This window comes from Microcaecilia unicolor, chromosome 6 (assembly GCF_901765095.1).
Source record: "Microcaecilia unicolor chromosome 6, aMicUni1.1, whole genome shotgun sequence".
Classification (NCBI taxonomy): domain Eukaryota; kingdom Metazoa; phylum Chordata; class Amphibia; order Gymnophiona; family Siphonopidae; genus Microcaecilia; species Microcaecilia unicolor.
The window spans coordinates 282132172-282138171 of record NC_044036.1 but is presented as its reverse complement, the minus strand read 5'-3'; the positions used below and the strand labels follow the sequence as shown (position 1 = coordinate 282138171).

Genomic DNA, 6000 nt, shown 5'->3' with positions numbered 1-6000 from the left:
TCTAGAAAAGGTCGGAACTCGCTGTCCGCAGGAGATCGAGGAGGAGTGCAGTAGTCTAATTCTGCGCAACCGCGCTCGCATCTCCACCTCAGCTCCTGTTCCGGAAATAATCGAACCCTCCAGCCGGAAAGTGAGCTATGCCGGAGTTGGCACTTCCCAGGTTGCACTGAAGATCGTCGACAGTTAACTTTAAAAAGTAATACAATAAATGTTAGAGAAATACATTAAGAAAAAAGAAAGTGAAAAGTTTCTCCGGAGACGACTAGTCTGTGCTGGCGTGACGCCATCACGTAAAGAGAGTGACGTCAAGATGTACACGTCGGCTAGCCGGATGTCCAAGATGGTGGTTACGCGCTGGGCTTTCTGTAACTAGAGGAAGCGGTGGGTAACCGGCTTTTAGTACACGGGTGGCGGGAGCCGGGAGGTAAGCACTAGCCTCTCTTTCCTCCTGTCCCCTCGCTGAGGGATAGTTTATGTCCTGTCACACAGCCTCTGCTTTCCGACTTGTTTGATTCCGGCCGACTGTCTACTTGCGGCTAGGTTTCTGTGCTTGAGGTAGAATCTCCTCTGGCCACGGCCTGCGCCAATACAATGCTTCTCGGAGAACACCGATTTCTGTCCCGACTCTATATAGTCCACTAGAAGGCTTCGCATTAGGAAATGTGGTTTGTCATTGTGTGGAGGGGGTGAGCTGCCCCTGTGTTACCCCCGGGGGGGGGGGGAGGGGCAGAGCAGAGCAGGTGCTTAAGTAATGTAGTCTGCCTTGACAAATCACTGTGTAAGAGCCATAGCAGGGAACGATTGGTGGACGTTTTGGTTATATATATATATATATATATATATATATAGCCACGTATGTAAGCATGTTTCTAAAGTAACATAGTAGATGACGACAAGATCTGTATGATGTATCCAGTCTGCTCAACAAGAAAAAATCATTACATATGGTATGTGATACTTCATATGTATACCTGGTCTTGAGTTGGCCTTGCCATTTTCAGTGCATAGACCATAGAAGTCTGCCCAGCACTATCCTTGTTCTAAAATTTCTGAAGTTAAAATCAAAGCCCCAGAAAAGCTCCACTCCATCCTATTCAAACCTATTCAGCTATGATCAGGGCACAGACCGTAGAAGTCTGCCCAGCACTGGCCTTTTGCTCCAACTTCTGAAGCTGAATCTATCAAGTCACAATCAGAACACAGACCACAAAAGTTTGCCTAGTACTGGCTTTGCTTCCTAATTATCAGTGTTGCTTTTGTATCTCTGCTAAGCTTCTTTGGATCCATTCCTTCTAAACAGAATTCCTTTATGTATATTCCACGCATTTTTGAATTTGTTACCATTTTCATCACCACCACCTCTCACAGGAGGGCATTCCAGGCATCGACCACCCTCTCCATGAAAAAATACTTTGACATTATTCCTGAGTCTGCCCCCTTTCAACCTCGGTTCATGTCCTCTAGTTCTTGAGCCTTCCTGTCTGTGGAAAAGGTTTGTTTGTGGATTAATATCTTTCAAATATTTGAACGTGTGTATCATATCCCAGTTTCTCCTTTCCTCCAGGGTATATATGTTCAGGTCAGTAAGTCTCCTCGTATGTCTTGCAATGCAAATCCCGTACCATTTGGTAGAAACAATTTTGTCTCGAGCTTGGTTCCTTTCTTTACACATGAGTGGTTCACTGCAGGCTTACTAGCTGATCCTAACAGATGATTTTCTTCATAATTAAAATCTGGGTACAAAGCTAGTAAAACATTAGAAGTGATTGCTGAGTCTACCTAAATTATGCAAGCTTAGTCCACTCGAACAGAGCAAGTAAGATATGTGTAAGATTTCTTGTTGATTCAATCTAATAAGTGATCTTGGGCAAGTCACATAACCCAGTATTCCCTCAGGTACAAAATTAGATTTTCCCTGTCCCCAGAGGGGTGACATACCTATGAACTGCTACTTAAGAGGTGTGAGCTAAATCCAAAAGCTAAAACACTTGGCACTGTCTTCCTTTTATTAAGGTATGCTGATTGGCTTTTAAGGGCTGTTCTCCCTTATCGTGCAAGTTCTACTTGGTTATATAGAACATTTCATTATATTGGTATAGGTAACTTGCAGTAAAATTTTTCATAAGGCTCGGGGGTAGGCTCATGGGCTTTCCCCAGTACATACTCTCCATCTCACTTTATGCAGGGACTTGGCTGCTGGTACTGCTGCAGGAACAATGGGCCTGTTTTCCCTTGTGAGTGCATCTCTCAGTGAATTTGTGCCACACAGTACCCAAACTCCTGTGCCAATCTCGTAGGAGCAGTTAAGTGCTTTGCACAAACTCCCTGAGAGTTGTCCAGTGCTAGAAGACAACAGAACTTGTGCTTCACTGGCAGCAAACCTTACAGCATGATGATGGGGGAGGAGGGGTAACAACTGGAGGGAAAGCTTCTTTGTACAAATGTGGTGTGAAGACACAATGATGGAGGGTGAATGAGGACTGAGACTGTTTTTGATTGAGTTGGTGGCTGTGTGTATTGTACATAAGTATTGCCATACTGGGAAAGACCAAAGGTCCATCGAGCCCAGCATCCTGTTTCCAACAGTGGCCAATCCAGGTCACAAATATCCAGCAAGATCCCAAAAATGTACAAAACATTTTATACTGTTTATCCCAGAAATAGTGGATTTTCCCCAAGTCCATTTAATAATGGTCTATGGACTTTTCCTTTAGGAAGCCGTCCAAACCTTTTTAAAAATCCGCTAAGCTAACTGCCTTTACCACATTCTCTGGAAACGAATTCCAGAGTTTAATTACACGTTGAGTGGAGAAAAAGTTTCTCCGATTCATTTTAAATTTACTACATTGTAGCTTCATCGCATGCCCCCTTGTCCTAGTATTTTTGAAAAGCGTGAACAGACGCTTCACATCTACCAGGTCAACTCCACTCATTATTTTATAGACCTCTATCATATCTCCCCTCAGCTGCCTTTTCTCCAAGCTGAAGAGCCCTAGCCGCTTTAGCCTTTCCTCATAGGGGAGTGGTCCCATCCCCTTTATCATTTTAATCGCCCTTCTCTGCACCTTTTCTAGTTCCACTATATCTTTTTTGAGATGCGGCGACCAGAATTGAACACAATATTCGAGGTGCAGTCGCACCATGGAGCGATACAAAGGCATTATAACATCCTCATTTTTGTTTTCCATTCCTTTCCTAATAATACCTAACATTCTATTTGCTTTCTTAGCCGCAGCAGCACACTGAGCAGAAGGTTTCAATGTATCATCAACGATGACACCTAGATCCCTTTCTTAGTCCTAACGTGGAACCTTGCATGACATAGCTATAATTCGGGTTCCTCTTTCCCACATGCATCACTTTGCACTTGCTCATATTAAACGTCATCTGCCATTTAGACGCCCAGTCTCCCAATCTCGCAAGGTCCGCTTGTAATTTTTCACAATCCTCCCACGATTTAACGACTTTGAATAACTTTGTGTCATCAGCAAATTTAATTACCTCACTAGTTACTCCCATCTCTAGGTCATTTATAAATATGTTAAAAAGCAGCGGTCCCAGCACAGAGCCCTGGGGAACCCCACTAACTACCCTTCTCCATTGAGAATACTGACCATTTAACCCTACTCTCTGTTATCTATCTTTTAACCAGTTTTTAATCCACAGTAGAACACTACCTCCTATCCCATGACTCTCCAATTTCCTCTGGACTTTTTCATGAGGTACTTTGTCAAACACCTTTTGAAAATCCAGATACACAATATCAACTGGCTCCCCTTTATCCACATGTTTGTTCACCCCTTCAAAGAAATGTAGTAGATTGGTGAGTCAAGATTTCCCTTCGCTAAATCCATGTTGACTTTGTCTCATTAATCCATGCTTTTGAATATGCTCTGTAATTTTGTTCTTAATAATAGTCTCTACCATTTTGCCCGGCACCGACGTCAGACTTTTGGGGGGAGGGAAAAATGTAGGAGACAACAGGAGCAGCATGGAGGGAATATAACTATCTGGAGGAGATAATTTTGTTTTTACTACAGATGTACTTGGAGCATACAGGTGTACTCTGAGATGACACCCCTCTTATTGTCCAGGCATCAGCTGCTGTCCACAGTGGTCCTATGTATGTCACTGAATATTTTTTGCCAGACTGGCCCTTGCTTGAAAAATAGTGACGAGATCACTGCATTAGTAGACTATATGGGAAATAAGCAAGGGAAGAAACAGAGTATGAGATTCGTTTTTAGCGACACAGGGAAGTGACAGTGAGAGAAGTGACACTAGTTCCTGTGTTCAGTGTGAGTCTTCCACACTACCACTTGCCACAACCATCTCCTGTGTATGAGAGGAATCTGAAGTGCACGTACTGTGAATCTTTTTAAATACTGGTTCAGAAATTGTAAACTCTGAGATTGCTGGTCTGATAACTTAGTGATCTGTTAACTTTGGGTGTTGTATGGAATTGAGGATGGACACAGTGGATCTGAGTTTGAGGGGAGTTTCACTTTTTTTTTCTCAATTAAGTGTCAGAGACATTTTAATTGGTACTTGCCGATTTCTTGGGAAAAGGCCATAATTTTCCCTATTTTGAAAAACAATTCATTAGATTCAGCCTTACCTGAAAGCTATAGACCTGATTCTAATTTGACTTTTATTTCTAAATTAGTACAGAAAGTTATGGTGATGCAGTTTAAAAGATTTTGTGGACAAAATTAATGCTACCCCCTGCAAGTCAGGCTTCAGGGAATTATGAAACAATGAAACAACTTTGGTATCCTTGATTTGTGATATCCGTGAACATTTAGAGGTGATGTAGCACTGGTCACCTCGTTAGACTTATCAGCAACGTTTGATCTGGGGACTCACCACCACCTATGTTTCCTTAGAGACGTATTACAAGGGATGGCGTGTAGATGATCTTTCTGATTAAAAAAAAAAGTGGAACCATTTTTTGTTTCTCACTCCCCTATAGCATCTAAGACCATGAGTCTAGACTGTGGAGTTCCCCAAAGCTCCTTACTATCACCTTTATTATTCAATCTGTTTTTGAGTCCATTAGCACTCCTGATCCAGGAATTGGATGTTTTTACCCATTTTTTTATGCCAGTGACATTCAATTAACTTTAATTGATCTGAAAAACCATGATATTTCAACACTAAATGATTGCCTTGAGAAGATTGCTTCATGGTTAGAACCTCATTTAAAACTTAATGCTCAGAAGTCCAAAGCTACTTGGTTGACCAACTTCATATCGGTCCTTTCAGTGGCTCCATATTTATCTGGGCATACATTATCCTTGTTCCCATCTTTAAAAATTTTGGAAGTTACTCTAGATTCTCGGTTATCTTTTGATATACATACCGTAACTGCTTTGGAACCCTACATTTAATCAGATCTATTAGACATTAAACAAATTTTTGCTTCATAAACTTGTACATTCTTTGGTGTTGAGTAGGTTCTGTTGTGCAAATTCACTATTCAATGGTTTCCCTAATATTCAGAGACTTCAGTCAAGCCAGAATATGGCCATAAGAGTTATTACTGCTGCTAAAAGATATAGGATCACACTCCTTTTGAGAGCAGCTCATAGGTTCCCTTTCTCATTTTATATGAGGTATAGGTGCTCGTTTTCAAAGCACATACTTACAAAGTTACATAGAGGTGTATGTTCAAAGCACTTCGACTTACAAAGTTCCATAATAACCTATGGAACTTTGTAAGTCTAAGTGCTTTGAAAATGAGCACCATAGTAACATATGTAACTTCGTAAGTCTATGTGCTTTGAAAATGAGCTTCATAATTTTTTGGAGATTGCCTATAAAGTTCTTCATTCAGGTCAACTGGAATATTTGGCAAATTTATTCATTCCTTATTGTCTACCAAGAACATTAAGATCATTAAATCAAAACTTCTTAGTTCTTCCATCCCTACATGCACAAGACGTGAATCTATGTAGACTGCTGCATTTTATTATTTAGCTCCAGCTTTGTGGAATTCTT

The 6000-nt window shown here is 41.2% G+C and overlaps 1 protein-coding gene across 4 annotated transcripts in view; it reads left to right on the top strand.

Moving 5' to 3' along the window:
* The first annotated feature begins 336 nt into the window (after positions 1-336).
* The window catches only part of SEC16A (SEC16 homolog A, endoplasmic reticulum export factor), a 106464-nt gene continuing 100800 nt past the window's right edge, over positions 337-6000 (top strand). For all 4 annotated transcript variants that reach the window (XM_030207637.1, XM_030207638.1, XM_030207640.1 and 1 more), the window contains exon 1: positions 337-424. The gene's annotated coding sequence lies outside the window, so the exon portion shown is untranslated. The remainder of the gene's footprint in view (positions 425-6000) is intronic.